The following is a 20,853-nucleotide window of genomic DNA, read 5'->3' as shown; positions in this document are numbered from 1 at the left end:
ATAATAAAGGGCTGCGCTTTAGCGCATGATACGACGGTTGTTTGAAAGACGACGGGCGTATATAAATGGCAAAAAAGACTACAATGACAATGAGGAGCAGCAAGAAGATAACAGGGAAAGTGAAGATGGTGAAAGTGACTCTACTGAAAGTTATGATCTAAATGAGGAAGTAGGTGATGAAAGTAAGGATTATGCATGACGACGGGCGTATAAAAATGGCAAAAAAAAACTACAATGACAATGAGGAGCAGCAAGAAGATAACAGGGAAAGTGAAAATGGTGAAAGTGAAGATGATGAAAGTGACTCTACTGAAAGTTATGATCTAAATGAGGAAGTAGGTGATGAAAGTAAGAATTGCATTGATGATGAAGATAAAGATTTCATTGATGATGAGGAGACCTCTTCTGAGAATGAAAATGAGGATTTTTCTGATGATGAGGACAGTGATTACAGTGAAGAAGACACTGATGATTAAACCTAGTTCAGCTTTTCAATATTTAGCATAAAAAACATATATCATTAACATTGGCATATAACATAGAAGTCTTCAATGCAATATAAGGAAAGTGATATATGATTATGGGTTTTAGTAATTCTATGGCTGATTTCCAAATTTTATAGTAGTTTGAAAGAAGGTAATTTTCTTGGGGTATATTGCTCATAGTTAGATTCTGTTGAACACAGTAAGGAATCTATACTAAATTATACAAAGATGTATGCAAAAGTTGTTCAAATGGTGCGTAATATGGTGGATAATGATTGTTACCTTTTTATTGTTTAGAATATTTACAAGATTATCATATTGATAAATGTTTAGGAGACTTGATTTCCTTATTTTTTTCAAAAAATGACACCCTTTAACATTTAAGGAATATTTAGTCACATGTTAGGATTTTCATGTTGTCACTTGTTCACTTATTATGTGCTATTGTAGACTAGTTATGTTTTATAAAAAAAATTATTGCGCTCAACCCTTCCACCGAAACCGAACTCTATAAAAAAGCTGCAATGCTAAGGTATCATTTGTGATTTCAATTGCAACCAATTTTTACAAGAGTAAGACATCCTATATGCAAAAACAGTATTTGATTTTTATCCATAGCTTAATTAGATAGTAAAAATGTTATCATAAAATGATATATGCCTCAGGGAACAGTTAGTATCTCAGGGACTGCTGATAAGCTTTCATCCTTGCAACCATTCAATAATAGTACAAACGTATGACATTCATGGAACCTATTTTTTACAAGAAGTTTAATGTTTTAAATTGAACTAAAGATTTTACAAATTTTATGTTTTCATCAGATTTTATTAAGTATTATTTGTTACATCAATAGATATAAACAATTCACCAAAGTTTCATGGACATTGGTGAAAGCCTTTTTGAGTTATTGTCTGAAGTGTTAAAAATCCTCCTTTTTGTATGAATAAAGCCCCATAAATCCAAAACTTAAAATCTGAAATTTATAAAAATTGAAAGGAGGCTTACATCAATAGATATAAACAATTCACCAAAGTTTCATGGACATTGGTGAATGCTTTTTTGAGTTATTGTCCGAAGTGTTAAAAATCCCCCTTTTTTATGAATAAAGCCCCATAAATCCAAAACTTAAAATCTGAAATTTATAAAAAATAAAAGGGAGCTTACATCAATAGATATAAACAATTCACCAAAGTTTCATGGACATTGGTGAAAGCCTTTTTGAGTTATTGTCCGAAGTGTTGAAAATCCCCCCTTTTTTATGAATAAAGCCCCATAAATCCAAAACTTAAAATCTGAAATTAAAAAAAAAAAAAAAGTAATAGTCCACCAGCAGAGGCATCGACCAAGTGGTAGTAATAAAATTAACGGTACCAATTTTCTTGCACCAGATGCGCATTTCGACAATACATGTCTCTTCAGTGATGCTCGTGGCCAAAATATTTGAAATCCAAATCTTATAGAAAAGACGAAGAGCTATAATCCAAAAGGTCCAAAAAGTATAGACAAATCCGTGAAAGGAAATAACGGTATAATAGACAAGAATACTGGCAGATCATAACTAGACTTACCTTCTGGAGTCTCTAACATGACAGTCTACAAAAGAATAAACAATCTGATATCACATAACAAGTCATAAACTTGGTGTGTCCACGGTAAAATTAAGACGAGAAAATCAATAGTCTGATATCGAGCAATCAATAATAGAAATACAAATATATCAGACAGCAACCAAAAACAAACGGTGAAGTACAGACTTCATACTTGGAAAATGCACATAAAGAATGTGGTGGTTAGACAGGTCTGTGAGTGATCACTCCCCCTTAACTTGAGACAATGGTGCAACAACACATCACAATAACATATCAGTTTGAAAATATCTGACGTATCAGTTTGAAATGGACAAAAAGTGATGACAAACACTGTTTTGGCCCTTCAGGACAGGTGAGCAAAAAACCATGAAAAAATGTAAACATGACTATGCACAATACTAGATATGGACAATGCCCCCACCTCCTTTTCTGCTCTGCCATATGCACGAGTATAGTTCCACATATTTTAGATTTGACAAACAGTAATGTTGGCATACAACTTGAAATTGTTACACTGTCTGTAAGACACAAATGATGCCTCCACCTGACCATAGGAAATTATAAATTTAACACTATGTGTGATGATGTAACTGTAGGAAGAGATAGCCGGACAAACCATGATCTCTTTGTGCAGTTAGTACCAAAAAAAAAAATGACTAAGTCCAACTACCTGTAATTTTCAGAATATTTGAAAAAAATCAAAATCCTATGGCCATGCACACCTTTATTATGTTTATGAACATCCTTCAAAATATTAAAGTTGTACCTCCAAAACTGTAGGAGGAGATAGCCGGACGAACAATGTATCCTAATCTGGAAGGACGAACGACAAACAGACGGACGGACGGACGGACAGACGGGTAAATTAATATGCCCCCCGTCATTGCGTTGCTGGGGCATAAAAACATTCAAAACAACATCTTTAAAATCTTTTACAAACTTTTACTTGCTTTATTTGTGTACCAGGTTCAAACTGACAATACCTCACTGTATCTGCATATGTATATAAACTACTGTACACAGGTTTACTTTTTTTTTAATTAAACGTGGAAAAATTAATCAAAATATCAAAATTGAGGTTACATTTATAACTAACAAAAACTTTGAGAGCATCGTTACTATAGCTACAAGTAATGTCTCAAATATTTGTATTTGCATGCACTGAAAAAATCAAAGCGCTGTAAGCGCTGAAGGCAGTTAACCAAAAACCAAGCAAACGTAATTATGTGCAGTGGTGGATCCAGAAATTTGGGGGCCCACTGCCTGCTTAACAGGGGACCCAATTTTTTCTCAAAAATGGAAAGGGGGGCCACTGAAAAACCCTCTAAATCCGCCTCTGATGTGGCATTAAACATTCATATATTGTACATTTATGTTTATCTAATGAATTAATTATAAAGGCAAATAATTTATATGTTATCAAGGTTTCAATAGCAATGAATATATAAATGTATATTTTTTATGGTGAGTCTGCAGTGGTACAAGTTCGCAATGATTGTAGTTGTTCTAGTTGGTAGTTAACGTTAGTTTTAGTTGACTGTTAGTAGTACGTGTTGACTTAGTACGAACATGTAATAGTATGAATAGACTGGTTTCCCTGTAAAGAAAACTGAGTATGTGTTCTATAGTACAATAGTTATGCGACACAAATCAGACAAATGTTCACTACTACAAGGATCAAAGGTGAGGTCTGACTGACCTGCCCATAGTAAATGTAAATGATTTGTTATATTGTCCCATACATGAATATATATGGTTTAGGGGTGGGGATCTCAAGGGTTTTCAAGTTCTCAAACAGGAAGGGGTAGGGTGACCCCAGGGACTTCCCCTATATTTCATTTGATTTGTTATATTGTTCCATACATGAATATATATGGTTTAGGGGTGGGGATCTCGAGGGTTTTCAAGTTCTCAAACAGGAAGGGATAGGATGACCCCAGGGACTTCCCCTATATTTCATTTGATTTGTTATATTGTCCCATACATGAATCTATATGGTTTAGGGGTGGTGATCTCATCGGTTTCAAGTTCTCAAACAGGAGGGGGTAGGGGGACTCCCCCTATATTTCATTTAATTAGTTATATTGACCCATACATGAATATATATTGTTTAGGAGTGGGGATCTCGACCGTTTCGTAAGTTCCCAAACAGGAGGGGGTGGGTCACCCCATGGACTCCCCTTATATTTCATTTGATTAGTTATATGTATATAGTCCCATACATGAATGTATATGGTTGAGAGGTCATCCGATTCAAAGTTATCAAACAGAAGGGGGTAGAGTGGCCCAAAGGACGCCACCTATATATCATATGATTTGCCTACATTCAGGTAGTTATTTGTGAAAATAAAGTAGGAATCTTCCAGCTACTTTAACTGATCCTTCAAAATTGAGAAAGAAAAAAAAATACCCCTTCAAAATTGCAGTAATATGTTTACACTTTAAAAGCATCTTACATGCATTATCAACATTTATCACTGATAAAGAAAATTTAAACTGTGACCAGGAACATATATATTGTTAGATATATTGTTCCCAGCTGTCACATTGTATATGATTTTGACATTAAAATTTGTCAAAAAAAAATTTGAGTTTCTGTTTAAAATATTTTCTGCTATTTCTTTCTTTTACATATATCTTTTGATTTTCAATTCTAGTGTTTATATTCATTTATCATGCATAGATGTATTTTGTCACCTGCCTGGATTCGCCAAAAACCCGGAATTACCCTTATCCGCTTCCGGAATCGGATCCGAAATTGTAGTGTAATTGTCTTTTCATGGCAGCCATTGTCACTGTGTTCCAATGTTGTTTTTGTCAGTCAGATACAATTTTACTCGTATTAACACATTTTTTGTCGGCGATTTTCTGTATATAGCTAGCGATTGAACAAAATTGACATCGCTGTCATGAATAATAATGATTAAAATAAGTTTTGAGATCGTTGATTTGGAGACTTTGGCGAAACGGTTTGCAAAGCTATTTTTTATTCTCTTTCAAGTGGAACTGAGACTAGTATAACTGTGATATAGTTGTCTCAGAGTGGAAGCCCGTCGGGCGTGTCTAGTAACCAATTCGAAAGTGGAAGGTCGCGGACCTCGGACCACCGCTAATTTGAACCCCTGCCTCCAAATTGAAAAGATACGAATTTCGTCTTCTAATTTGAAATTGCCGCCAACAGTATGAACAGTTGAACTTATTATATAATAGACTACTGACGTAGTTGTACTACGTATTGACGACAAACAATATTCCTACGACTTTTGCCATTTGGGAAATCTTAACTATTTGTCTTAAAATATTTTCGGCGATTAAATATTTCGAACAATTGTTTTTTGACATCTTAGCCAAAAGCACAGGCGATAATAAACTACATAAGAATTCCTAATGAGCACTACTTCCTATGTGCAACTTCAAAACTTTTGGGAAAATCGACGACCATTTAACGTTTTTATGGTAATATTTTGTATATTCTAGAATAAAAAGTATAAAAAAAGTGTTCAATTAGTTATATATAACATAGTAGCCAGCTAGATAATAACAATGGCAAGTATTTCAGCATTTTTTGGGTAGACCACAAATCTAGGGTGCTCGCATAATACAGATTAACTGCATAAAAATCATAATCTTTTACTACTCATGATAATTTGTTTTTCTTATATGCAATATACAACATGATAGTAGAATTTAGCATATTTAATAATGATGTGATTAACTTGTAATTGTATTATTTAAATTTGATTCTACAAGATTTTACACGGTTTTTTTTCTACACATGTAAAAAATGATGTAAAGAAGTGCATTTATATATATGTTTATCACATACTTACATACATATGGATTCTTACATTGATAACAGTGGATTATCGGATTTATCCAATCGAGTTAGTTAAATTATAAATTTAAAGTCTGAGTCTCATCGAGGACTTTAAAATTTATAATTTAACTATCGAGATTGGATAAATCCGATAATCCACGAGTAAATATGTGAGAATCTGTTTCTCTAATGATTAAAAATAAATTTTCTTTTTTTGTAAAACGAAAATCCCCTTCGTGTACCTTTCACTATCAACGAAGTTGTCAATTTCATTAACACCTGTTATCATATTTTGATTCATCCAGTTAGCTAAAAAGGTTATGACCCTTTTGAGATCACCGGCAACCACACGTTGATTACATTTTTTTATACAATGGGTTCGGTAAGGGATCAATTTCCACAGAGTTAGAGAAACATTTAAATCAATCTTTTCATACACTGATACATAATGCACATATTTTGCTTAAATAGAATGAGATGTGATGTATCAACCAAGAAGACAGCAAGCCGACAAAACAAATACCAAAAAACTATATCCAAACAGATGAGTACACAGTTTTCAAGCATTTTATTTCATAAATGCCATCATCTACATTAGGCAACAAGCTTGGAATTGTCAACTTACATTGTTAACTGACAACACGTATCACATATGCCAACATCTACATTAGGCAACAAGCTTGGAAGTGTCAACTTACAGTGTTAACTGAAAACACGTATCACATATGCCAACATCTACATTAGGCAACAAGCTTGGAAGTGTCAACTTACAGTGTTAACTGACAACACGTATCACATATGCCAACATCTACATTAGGAAACAAGCTTGGAAGTGTCAACTTACAGTGTTAACTGACAACATGTATCACATATGCCGACATCTACATTATGCAACAAGCTTGGAAGTGTCAACTTACATTGTTAACTGACAACACGTATCACAAATGCCAACATCTACATTAGGCAACAAGCTTGGAATTGTCAACTTACAGTGTTAACTGACAACACGTATCACAAATGCCAACATCTACATTAGGCAACAAGCTTGGAATTGTCAACTTACAGTGTTAACTGACAAAACATATTACATATGCCAACATCTACATTAGGCAAAAAGCTTGGAATTGTCAACTTACAGTGTTAACTGACAACATGTATCATAAAGGCCAACATCTACATTAGGCAAAAAGCTTGGAAGTGTCAATTTACAGTGTTAACTGACAACACGTATCACATATGCCAACATCTACATTAGGCAACAAGCTTGGAAGTGTCAATTTACAGTATTAACTGACAACACGTATCACTGTCATATGCTAACATCTACATTAGGCAACAAGCTTGGAAGTGTCAACTAAAAGTGTTAACTGACAACACATATCACATATGCCAACATCTACATTAGGCAACAAGCTTGGAAGTGTCAACTTACATTGTTAACTGACAACAAATACCACATAGACAACTAAAGGCAAATGTTTTATTGAAACTGCTTTGTCCAAGTCTGTTGTGACTCTAACAATCTGTGACATATTTAAGAAATAATTCATGAGGGCTTGAATATATCGTGATTTTACCACGGGTTGGCCCTTTATGACAAATATTTTACCCCTGAGCGATAGCGAGGGGTAAAATATCGGCATAAAGGGACAACCCGTGGTAAAATCTAGATATATTCAAGCCCCCATGAATTATTTCGATTCTGATAGGACACATACGGCAATTCTTTTGGATCGAAGCGCTCTAGGTGTAGGCAAATATTTGCCGTTCCCATAAATAAACGCACTAATAAACTAGCGTAAAAGAACGGAGCAAACTGCATTAGTGACATGCTTAAACTATTTAAAATAATGTATTTAGACAGTTTTGGATGAATTTGAATGATAATTTATTTATATGATGTACAATAAAGGGCTTTTGCCACATTTTAGCATCATTTGTGTATGTTTCCTTGTGATGATTTTCGGATTCACAAGCGTGTATTTTCCCGTAAAATGCTTACATTCTAACGTCATTGTTCTATGACGTCGGGTATCTCATTCATAAAAAAGCATATGACGTGGGAGTACAATCGGAACAGCACTGGCAATATATTCATATTTTACCACGGGTGTGTACTCAAAGCGTTTGAAGGACGTCATGTTAGAATTGTGAATATCTCATTTTTATTAAGAAAAAATATCTACCTTAAGGAAGTCCATCACTTCTTTCTTCTTTCTTTTCTCTTCAGAATCATCATAATTTTCCATTGTTACCGTATCATAAGGAGTCCGACCCTGAAATACAATAAAATTATCTTTCATCAATCATAAGACAAGATGGTAGGTGTGTGGGTAAAGTAAGATAAGTTGGTATGTGTGTGGGTTAGTATGACAAGATGGTAGGTGTGTAGGTTAAGTAAGACAAGATGGTACGTGTGTGGGTAAAGTAAGATAAGATGGTAGTTGTGTGGGTAAGTATGACAAGATGGTAGGTGTGTAGGTTAAGTAAGACAAGATGGTTGTTGTGTGGGTAAAGTTAGATAAGATAGTAGGTGTTTATGTAAAGTTACATAAAATGGTAGGTATGTGGGTAAAGTAAGATAGATGAGCTATTAAGTGTGTAGGTAAAGAAAGATGAGCTGTTAAGTGTGTAGGTAAAGTAAGATAAGATAGTAGGTGTGTGGGTTAAGTATGATAATATGGTAGGGGTGTGGGTAAAGAATGATAAGATGGTAATTATGTGGGTAAAGTATAATAAGATGGTAGTTATGTGGGTAAAGTAAGATAAGATAGTAGGTGTGTGGGTAAAGTAAGATAAGATGGTAGGTGTGTGGGTAAAGTAAGATAAGATGGTAGTTGTGTGGGTAAGTATGACAAGATGGTAGTCGTGTAGATTAAGTAAGACAAGATGTTAGGTGTGTTGGTAAAGTAAGATAAGATGGTAGTTGTGTGGGCAAGTATGACAAGATGGTAGGTGTGTAGGTTAAGTAAGACAAGATGGTAGGTGTGTAGGTTAAGTAAGACAAGATGTTAGGTGTGTTGGTAAAGTAAGATAAGATGGTAGGTGTGTATGTTAAGTGAGACAAGATGGTAGGTGTGTAGGTAAAGTAAGACCAGATGGTAGGTGTGTGGGTAAAGTATGACAAGATGGTAGGTGTGTGGGTAAAGTAAGACAAGATGGTAGGTGTGTGGGTAAAGTAAGACAAGATGGTAGGTGTGTGGGTAAAGTTAGATAAGATGATAGGTGTGTAGGTAAAGTATGATAAGATGGTAGTTATGTGGGTAAAGTAAGATAAGATGGTAGTTGTGTGGTAAAGTATGAAAAAATAATAGGTGCGTAGGTAAAGTAAGACAAGATGGTAGGTGTATGGGTTAAGTAAGACAAGATGGTAGGTGTGTGGGTAACGTATGATAAGATGGTATGTGTGTGGGTAAAGTAAGACAAGATGGTAGGTGTGTGGGTAAATTAAGATAAGATGGTATGTGTGTGGGTAAAGTAAGACAAGATGGTAGGTGTGTAGGTAACGTATGATAAGATGGTATGTGTGTGGGTAAAGTAAGACAAGATGGTAGGTGTGTAGGTAACGTATGATAAGATGGTATGTGTGTGGGTAAAGTAAGACAAGATGGTAGGTGTGTGGGTAAAGTAAGATAAGATGGTAGGTGTGTGGTTAAAGTATGATAAGAAGGTAGTTGTGTGGGTAAAAGAAGATAAGATGGTAGGTGTGTGGGTAAAGTATGATAAGATAGTAGGTGTGTGGGTATAGTATGATAATATTGTAGAGGTGTGGGTAAAGAATGATAAGATGGTAATTATGTGGGTAAAGTATAATAAGATGGTAGTTATGTGGGTAAAGTAAGATAAGATAGTAGGTGTGTGGGTAAAGTAAGATAAGATGGTAGGTGTGTGGGTAAAGTAAAATAAGATGTTAGGTGTGTAGGTTAAGTAAGACAAGATGGTAGGTGTGTAGGTTAAGTAAGACAAGATGTTAGGTGTGTTGGTAAAGTAAGATAAGATGGTAGGTGTGTAGGTTAAGTAAGACAAGATGGTAGGTGTGTAGGTTAAGTAAGACAAGATGGTAGGTGTGTGGGTAAAGTATGACAAGATGGTAGGTGTGTGGGTAAAGTAAGACAAGATGGTAGGTGTGTGGGTAAAGTAAGACAAGATGGTATGTGTGTGGGTAAAGTTAGATAAGATGATAATTGGTGTGGGTAAAGTATGATAAGATGGTAGTTATGTGGGTAAAGTAAGATAAGATAGTAAATGTGTGGGTAAAGTAAGATAAGATGGTAGGTGTGTGGGTAAAGTAAGATAAGATGGTAGTTGTGTGGGTAAGTATGACAAAATAGTAGGTGTGTAGGTTAAGTAAGACAAGATGTTAGGTGTGTTGGTTAAGTAAGATAAGATGGTAGTTGTGTGGGTAAGTATGACAAGATGGTAGGTGTGTAGGTTAAGTAAGACAAGATGGTAGGTGTGTGGGTAAAGTAAGACAAGATGGTAGGTTTGTGGGTAAAGTAAGATAAGATGGTAGTTGTGTGGGTAAGTATGACAAGATGGTAGTTGTGTAGGCTAAGTAAGACAAGATGTTAGGTGTGTTGGTAAAGTAAGATAAGATAGTAGTTGTGTGGGCAAGTATGACAAGATGGTAGGGGTGTAGGTTAAGTAAGACAAGATGGTAGGTGTGTAGGTTAAGTAAGACACGATGTTAGGTGTGTTGGTAAAGTGAGATAAGATGGTAGGTGTGTAGGTTAAGTAAGACAAGATGGTAGGTGTGTAGGTTAAGTAAGACAAGATGGTAGGTGTGTGGGTAAAGTAAGACAAGATGGTAGGTGTGTGGGTTAAGTAAGATAAGATGGTAGTTGTGTGGGTAAAGTATGATAAGATGGTAGTTGTGTGGGTAAAGTAAGACAAGATGGTAGGTGTGTGGGTAAAGTATGATAAGATGGTAGTTGTGTGGGTGAAGTATAATAAGATGGTAGTTGTGTGGGTAAAGTAAGACAAGATGGTAGGTGTGTGGGTAAAGTATGATAAGATGGTATGTGTGTGGGTAAAGTAAGACAAGATGGTAGGTGTGTGGGTAAAGTAAGACAAGATGGTAGGTGTGTGGGTAAAGTATGATAAGATGGTATGTGTGTGGATAAAGTAAGACAAGATGGAAGTTGTGTGGGTAAAGTATGATAAGATGGTATATATGTGGGTAAAGTAAGATAAGATAATAGGTGTGTGGGCAAAGTATAATAAGATGGTAGGTGTGTTGGTAATAAAATTAACGGTACCAATTTTCTTGCACCAGATGCGCATTTCGACAATACATGTCTCTTCAGTGATGCTCGTGGCCAAAATATTTGAAATCCAAAGCTTATATAAAAGATGTAGAGCTATAATCCATAAGGTCTAAAAAGGTGATTTAAAGTGTGGTCTGTGGGTTGGTTTGATTAATGTTTGTAAATCAAGTGACTACACCATGTTAAAAACTTTGATTATTTGTCTATGTGTTAAGATTTGATTGGTGATTTAAAGTGTGGTCTGTGGGTTGGTATGATTAATGTTTGTAAATCAAGTGACTACACCATGTTAAATACTTTGATTATTTGTCTGTGTTGATTGGTGATTTAAAGTGTGGTCTGTGGGTTGGTATGATTAATGTCTGTAAATCAAGTGACTACACCATGTTAAATACTTTGATTATTTGTCTGTGTTGATTGGTGATTTAAAGTGTGATCTGTGGGTTTGTATGATTATTGTTTGTAAATCAAGTGACTTCACCATGTTAAATACTTTGATTATTTGTCTGTGTGGTAAGATATGATTGGTGATTTAAAGTGTGGTCTGTGGGTTGGTTTGATTAATGTTTGTAAATCAAGTGACTACACCATGTTAAATACTTTGATTATTTGTCCGTGTTGATTGGTGATTTAAAGTGTGGTCTGTGGGTTGGTATGATTAATGTTTGTAAATCTAGTGACTGCACCATGTTAAATACTTTGATTATTTGTCTGTGTTGATTGGTGATTTAAAGTGTGGTTTGTGGGTTGGTATGATTAATGTTTGTAAATCAAGTGACTACACCATGTTAAATACTTTGATTATTTGTCCGTGTTGATTGGTGATTTAAAGTGTGGTCTGTGGGTTGGTATGATTAATGTTTGTAAATCAAGTGACTACACCATGTTAAAAACTTTGATTATTTGTCTATGTGTTAAGATTTGATTGGTGATTTAAAGTGTGGTCTGTGGGTTGGTTTGATTAATGTTTGTAAATCAAGTGACTACACCATGTTAAATACTATGATTATTTGTCTGTGTTGATTGGTGATTTAAAGTGTGGTCTGTGGGTTGGTATGATTAATGTTTGTAAATCAAGTGACTACACCATGTTAAATACTTTGATTATTTGTCCATGTTGATTGGTGATTTAGAGTGTGGTCTGTGGGTTGGTCTGATTAATGTTTGTAAATCAAGCGACTACACCATGTTAAATACTTAGATTATTTGTCCGTGTGTTAAGATTTGATTGGTGATTTAAAGTGTGGTCTGTGGGTTGGTTTGATTAATGTTTGTAAATCAAGTGACTACACCATGTTAAATACTTTGATTATTTGTCTGTGTTGATTGGTGATTTAAAGTGTGATCTGTGGGTTTGTATGATTATTGTTTGTAAATCAAGTGACTTCACCATGTTAAATACTTTGATTGTTTGTCTGTGTGTTAAGATATGATTGGTGATTTAAAGTGTGGTCTGTAGGTTGGTCTGATTAATGTTTGTAAATCAAGTGAATGCACCATGTTAAATACTTTGATTATTTGTCTGTGTTGATTGGTGATTTAAAGTGTGGTCTGTGGGTTGGTTTGATTAATGTTTGTAAATCAAGTGACTACACCATGTTAAATACTTTGATTATTTGTCCGTGTTGTTTGGTGATTTAAAGTGTGGTCTGTGGGTTGGTATGATTAATGTTTGTAAATCAAGTGACTGCACCATGTTAAATACTTTGATTAGTTGTCCATGTTGATTGGTGATTTAATGTGTGGTCTGTTGGTTGGTCTGCTTAATGTTTGTAAATCAAGTGACTACACCATGTTAAATACTTTGATTATTTGTCCGTGTAGATTGGTGATTGAAAGTGTGGTCTGTGGGTTTGTCTGATTAATGTTTGTAATTCTTGTGACTACACCATGTTAAATACTTTGATTATTTGTCCATGTTGATTGGTGATTGAAAGTGTGGTCTGTAGGTTGGTTTGATTAATGTTTGTAAATCAAGTGACTACACCATGTTAAATACTTTGATTATTTGTCAGTTTGTTAAGATTTGATTGGTGATTTAAAGTGTGGTCTGTGGGTTGGTATGATTAATGTTTGTAAATCAAGTGACTACACCATGTTAAATACTTTGATTATTTGTCTGTGTTGATTGGTGATTTAAAGTGTGGTCTGTGGGTTGGTATGATTAATGTTTGTAATTCAAGTGACTACACTATGTTAAATACTTTGATTATTTGTCTGTGTTGATTAGTGATTAAAAGTGTGGTCTGTGGGTATGTCTGATTAATGTTTGTAAATCACGTGACTGTACCATGTTAAATACTTTGATTATTTGTCTGTGTTGATTAGTGATTTAAAGTGTGATCTGTGGGTTGGTCTGATTAATGTTTGTAAATCAAGTGACTGTACCATGTTAAATACATTGTTCACATAATATCAAGTGAATTTTTGTTCTATATATCAATTTAAAATGTATACATTCTTTGTTAAGAAAGATAGCGAATAAAAATGAAAATTACCTGTTTTGTTTTCACCCAAGGACTGCATCCTTGGTCTATTAACCATTTTGTTACACCAATCCGTCCAAACTGAGCAGCATAATGTAAAGCGGTTTTTCCATCCTATAACAATATAAAATATAAACATGTTAATGGTGTGTGCTAATAAATCAAGAGAGGTGTCAAACAATTTATCTTAATGTAAAAAATATAACATTGGCTAAGATAATAAACAATTATACTTGTGTATAAACTGATAAATAGTAGATTAAGATATATAAACCAAAATATATATTTTCTGATTCAGTCCTAAGAAACAGGAAAAAATAATAGCAAACCCTACTTAATATAAGTCTAACAAATATTTGTTGTCCATTTAACATGTCTGATTAACAACATGATTTTATGTTGATTCTGTCATGTCTGTAGAATAATCAAAGTTGAAAAAAAAAAAATTCAAGAAACATTGAAACAAGTTATAGTTTCTGATTCAGTACGAAGAGGCAAGAAAAATAAGACCCCACTTTATATAATTCTGTCAAATATTAGGTCTCCATTAAACCTGCCTGATTAACAATGATTCAGTAGAATAATCAAAGTGAGAAAAAAAACTTTTTTCAAGACACATAAAAACGAGTTATATTTTCTGATTCAGTACGAAGAGACAAGAAAAATAAGACCCCACTTTATATAATTCTGTCAAGTATTTGTTATTTTTAAAAGATGTTTTACATTAGATCTGTAGAATTAACATTATCTGACTAAAGATGTTAACACAACTTGTTCTCATCAACTTCTCATTAAAATCAAATGTTTACAAAATAATTTTTCGTCAGGAAACAAAATAAAACCTTTACTATCTGATTCAGTTCTGTGTAACAAATAACATGAGACCCCACTTTATATAATTCTAACAAATATTTGTTGTCCATTAAATCTGTCTGATTAACAACATGATTTTGTGTAGATTCTGTATAAAGTGTTGTTTGGTAAGAGTAAGGTGATTATATCTATCATTACCCTGTCTGTGGCCTCTAATTGACTGCCCTGACTGGCGAGGTACATCACTACCTCCAGGTGTCCTCCCCCAGCCGCCCACATTAATGGTGTCCGTCCAACCTGTAATATCAACATATAACAGACATCAAAACTTGTGTCATAAACTGGACAATGTTGTGTAATAAATATAAACAAAATATATATTACATGAATCAGTGGTCAAAACTGAATAAAATGACCAGTCACACTTGTATTTATATTCTACATAAACAACAAACAAACAACATGTTTTATTGTGAAATGTCAGAACTTCCATCAGAACTGTCAGGTTAAAAAATACTTTTTTCAAGAAACATAAAAACGAGTTATATTTTCTGATTCAGTACGAAGAGACAAGAAAAATAAGACCCCACTTTATATAATTCTGTCAAGTATTTGTTATTTTTAAAAGATGTTTTACATCAGATCTGTAGAATTAACATAATCTGACTAAAGATGTTAACACAACTCGTTCTCATCAACTTCTCATTAAAATCAGATGTTAACAAAATAATTTTTCGTCAGGAAACAAAATAAAACCTTTACTATCTGATTCAGTTCTGTGTTACGAATAAAATGAGACCCCACTGTATATAATTCTGTTAAGTTTTTTTTTTTTTTTTTTTTTTTAAATCTGTCTGATTTTAAAACAATGATGATCAAAGTTAAAAAAAATTAATTTCAATAAAAATAAAAACAAATTATATTTTCTGATTCAGAATAATGAGACAGGAAAAATGAGACCCCACTTTATATAATTCTAACAAATATTTGTTGTCCATTAAACCTGTCTGATTAACAACATGATTTTGTGTTGATTCAGATTAATGATCAAAGCTTAAAAAGTATTCAGTTGTATTACATGTAAAATGTTTGTGTGATGTATAACAGTTGCTTCATATCATATGTGCTGTTGCTTATTATGGTAATATAGCAATGGTGTATGCTGTGTTTGAGCTGGCATGTCAGTTAACTGCTAGTAGTCTGTTGTTATTTATGTATTATTGTCATTTTGTTTATTTTCTTTGGTTACATCTTCTGACATCAGACTCAGACTTCTCTTGAACTGAATTTTAATGTGCGTATTGTTATGCGTTTACTTTTCTACATTGGCTAGAGGTATAGGGGGAGGGTTGAGATCTCACAAACATGTTTAACCCTGCCGCATTTTTGCGCCTGTCCCAAGTCAGGAGCCTCTGGCCTTTGTTAGTTTTGTATCATTTTAATTTTAGTTTCTTGTGTACAATTTGGAAATTAGTATGGCGTTCATTATCACTGAACTAGTATATATTTTTTTAGGGGCCAGTTGAAGGACGCCTCCGGGTGCGGGAATTTCTCGCTACATTGAAGACCTGTAGGTGACCTTCTGCTGGTTTTTTTTTTCTATGGTCGGGTTGTTGTCTCTTTGGCACATTCCCCATTTCTATTCTCAATTTTATTGTGTTTGTATTTTTTGTTTGCATTGCCTGTAAATGTGATATGTCACTTGTTTGTGAGCATTGTAAGAGTGTCATTGCTATGTCACATGTTGGTGTTGAGTATGTGTATGTCATATTGGTGTTGAGTATAAGAGTGCCATTGCTATGTCACATGTCGGTGTTGAGTATATGAGTGTCATTGCTATGTCACATTTTGGTGTTAAGTATACAAGTGTCATTGCTATGTCACATTTTGGTGTTGAGTATAAGAGTGTCATGGCTAGGTCATATGTTTGTGTTGAGTATATGAGTGTCATGGCTAGGTCATATGTTTGTGTTGAGTATATGAGTGTCATGGCTATGTCATATGTTTGTGTTGAGTATATGAGTGTCATGGCTAGGTCATATGTTTGTGTTGAGTATATGAGTGTCATGGCTAGGTCATATGTTTATGTTGAGTATATGAGTGTCATGGCTAGGTCATATGTTTGTGTTGAGTAAAAGTCTTTCATTGCTAGGTCACATGATGATGTTGAGTATAAGATTGTTCTGCCTAAGTCACATGTTGGTGTTGAATATAAGAGAGTCATTGCTATTTCAGATGCTGGTGTTCAGTCTAAGAATATCATGGCTATGCCACATATTTGTGTTGAGTTAAAGAGTGTCACAGCTTTGCCACCTGTTTGTGGTGAGTTAAAGCATGTCATTGCAATGTCACATGTTTGGTGTTGAGTATAATAGTGTCATTGCTATGTCACATGTTGGTGCTGACTATACTAGTGTCATTGCTATGTCACATGTTGGTGTTGAGTATAATAGTGCCATTGTAATGTCACATGTTGGTGTTGAGTATAAGAGTGTCATTGCTATGTCACATTTTGGTGTTGAGTAAAAAGATTGTCAGTTATATTTGTCACATGTTGGTGTTGAGTACAAGAGTGTCATGGCTAGGTCACTTGATGGTGTCAAAGCTTTGTCATATTATTGTGTTGAGATTAAGTGTGATTGTTATGTCACATAATGGACCTGATATGGACTGTCACTGCTATGATAGAAACAATTGTTTTGAAGTGGTTACTTTACAATCATTTTAGCTACACACTTGTTTAAAGCATAGTGTTACGTCTAAACTGGGTTTTTTAATGATGATCCAGGAAATAATACTGTTTCGAAGAAATATATTCATAAAAAAGAAAATTCTCGAATAGAATTTATTGGATATAAATCCTGTGTTCCCAGAAGTCTAAATTGATGATTTCATGATCTATATTGCAATTTTACAATATCTTTTTAATTGAAAATTGATATGTCATGTATTTTGAATTACAATAGACAACACTAAGCAAACTGATTTTTATTTTGTTAAATAAAAGGAAAATTTTGATCAAAGAAGGGGAAGATGTTAGACCATTAGAAACAATATCTGTCCAGCCGTTACACTGACAGGGAATCTCTAATTGGAGTGGTAAAATGTCATGTTCAGTACAGGAATGGTAAATGAACGTTGTATAATTAGATGTCACATGTCATGTCCAGTACAAGAGTGGTAAATGCATGTTGTTTGATCATTTGTCACATCATGCTCAGTACAGGAGTGGTAAATGCATGTTGTTTGATCAGGTGTCACATGTCATGTTCAGTACAGGAGTGGTAAATGAATGTTGTACAATGTGGTGTCACATGTCATGTTCAGTAGAGGAGTGGTGAATGAATGTTGTATGATCAGGTGTCATATGTCATGTTCAGTACAGTATTGGTGAATGAATGTTGAATGATCAGGTGTCACATGTCATGTTCAGTACAAGAGTGGTGAATGAATGTTGTATGATCAGGTGTCACATGCCTGTTCAGTACAGGAGTGGTAAATGAATGTTGTATGATCAGGGGTCACATGTCATGTTCAGTACAAGAGTGGTGAATGAATGTTGAATGATCAGGTGTCACATGTCATATTCAGTATAGAAGCGGTAAATGAATGTTGTATGATCAGGTGTCACATGTCATGTTCAGTACAGGAGATGTAAATGAATGTTGTATGATCAGGTGTCACATGTCATGTTCAGTACAGGAGTGGTAAATGAATGTTGTACAATGTGGTGTCACATGTAATGTTCAGTAGAGGAGTGGTGGATGAATGTTGTATGATCAGGTGTCACATATCATGTTCAGTACAGGATTGGTGAATGAATGTTGAATGATCAGGTGTCACATGTCATGTTCAGTAGAGGAGTGGTGGATGAATGTTGTATGATCAGGTGTCACATATCATGTTCAGTACAGGATTGGTGAATGAATGTTGAATGATCAGGTGTCACATGTCATGTTCAGTATAGAAGTGGTAAATGAATGTTGTATGATCAGGTGTCACATGTCATGTTCAGTACAGGAGATGTAAATGAATGTTGTATGATCAGGTGTCACATGTCATGTTCAGTACAGGAGTGGTAAATGAATGTTGTATGATCAGGTGTCACATGTCATGTTCAGTACAGGAGTGGTGGATGAATGTTGTATGATCAGGTGTCACATGTCATGTTCAGTACAGGAGTGGTTAATGAATGTTGTATGATCAGGTATTGCATGTCATGTTCAGTAGAGGAATGGTGGATGAATGTTGTATGATCAGGTTGTCACATGTCCTGTTCAGTAGAGGAGTGGCGGATGAATGTTGTATGATGTGGTGTCACATGTCATGTTCAGTACAGGAGTGGTAACGAAATGTTGCATGATCAGGTGTCGCATGTCATGTTCAGTACAGGAGTGTTAATTGAATGTTGTATGATGTGGTGTCACATGTCATGTTCAGTACAGGAGTGGTGGATGAATGTTGTATGATCATGTGTCACATGTCATGTTCAGTACAGGAGTGGTTAATGCATGTTGTATGATCAGGTGTCACATGTCATGTTCAGTACAGGAGTGGTAAATGAATGTTGTATGATCAGGTGTCACATGTCATGTTCAGTACAGGAGTGGTGGATGAATGTTGTATGATGTGGTGTCACATGTCATGTTCAGTACAGGAGTGGTGGATGAATGTTGTATGATCAGGTGTCACATGTCATGTTCAGTACAGGAGTGGTTAATGAATGTTGTATGATCAGGTATTGCATGTCATGTTCAGTAGAGGAATGGTGGATGAATGTTGTATGATCAGGTTGTCACATGTCCTGTTCAGTAGAGGAGTGGCGGATGAATGTTGTATGATGTGGTTTCACATGTCATGTTCAGTACAGCAGTGGTAACGAAATGTTGCATGATCAGGTGTCGCATGTCATGTTCAGTACAGGAGTGTTAATTGAATGTTGTATGATGTGGTGTCACATGTCATGTTCAGTACAGGAGTGGTGGATGAATGTTGTATGATCATGTGTCACATGTCATGTTCAGTACAGGAGTGGTTAATGAATGTTGTATGATCAGGTGTCACATGTCATGTTCAGTACAGGAGTGGTTAATGAATGTTGTATGATCAGGTGTCGCATGTCATGTTCAGTACAGGAGTGGTGGATGAATGTTGTATGATCAGGTGGAACATATCATGTTCAGTACAGGAGTGGTAATGAATGTTGTATGATCAGGTGTTGCATGTCATGTTCAGTACAGGAGTGGTAAATGAATATTGTTTGATCATATGTCAGGTCTTGAATACCATGAAAGTGTATATTAAGTGTCATAAAGTATAATAAAATAAATCACAATATTTCAGTTGTATGTCATGTTCATTAGAGGACTGGTCAAAAAATGTTGTATGATCAGGTGTCACATGTCATGTTCAGTACAGGAGTGTTAATTGAATGTTGTATGATGTAGTGTCGCATGTCATGTTCAGTACAGGAGTGGTGGATGAATGTTGTATGATCAGGTGTCACATGTCATGTTCAGTACAGGAGTGGTTAATGAATGTTGTATGATCAGTTGTCACATGTCATGTTCAGTACAGGAGTGGTTAATGAATTTTGTATGATCAGGTGTCGCATGTCATGTTCAGTACAGGAGTGGTGGATGAATGTTGTATGATCAGGTGTCACATGTCATGTTCAGTACAGGAGTGGTAACGAATGTTGTATTATCAGGTGTCGCATGTCATGTTCAGTACAGGAGTGGTAAATGAATGTTGTTTGATCATGTCATGTCTTGAATACCATGAAAGTGTATGTTAAGTGTCATAAAGTATAATAAAATAAATCACAATATTTCAGTTGTATGTCATGTTCATTAGAGGACTGGTCAAAGAATGTTGTATGATCAGGTGTCACATGTCATGTTCAGTACAGGAGTGTTAATTGAATGTTGTATGATGTGGTGTCACATGTCATGTTCAGTACAGGAGTGGTTAATGAATGTTGTATGATCAGGTGTCACATGTCATGTTCAGTACAGGAGTGGTGAATGAATGTTGTATGATCAGGTGCCACATGTCATGTTTAATACAGAATTGGTAAATGATTGTTGTATGATCATATGTCATGTCTTGTGTCATGATGATGCAAAATTTATGTAAAACCAAAGGAATTTTTTTATAGAATACCATGAAAGAGTATGTTAAGTGTCATAAAGTATAATAAAATAAATCACAATATTTCAGTTGTATGCAGTTAAGAAGTATCAGACGGCAACCCTTTTACATACAAACATGAATGGTATTCATCAGTGTAATGAATAAATCACAATGTTTCAGTTGTTTACAGTTACGAAGTATCAGACAGCAACCCTTTGACATACAAACTGAAGTGGTATTCATCAGTGTAATGAATAAATC

The sequence above is a fragment of the Mytilus galloprovincialis genome, unplaced genomic scaffold (genome assembly GCF_965363235.1).
Source record: "Mytilus galloprovincialis unplaced genomic scaffold, xbMytGall1.hap1.1 HAP1_SCAFFOLD_87, whole genome shotgun sequence".
Classification (NCBI taxonomy): Eukaryota; Metazoa; Mollusca; class Bivalvia; order Mytilida; family Mytilidae; genus Mytilus; species Mytilus galloprovincialis.
This window is presented reverse-complemented; position numbering follows the sequence as displayed.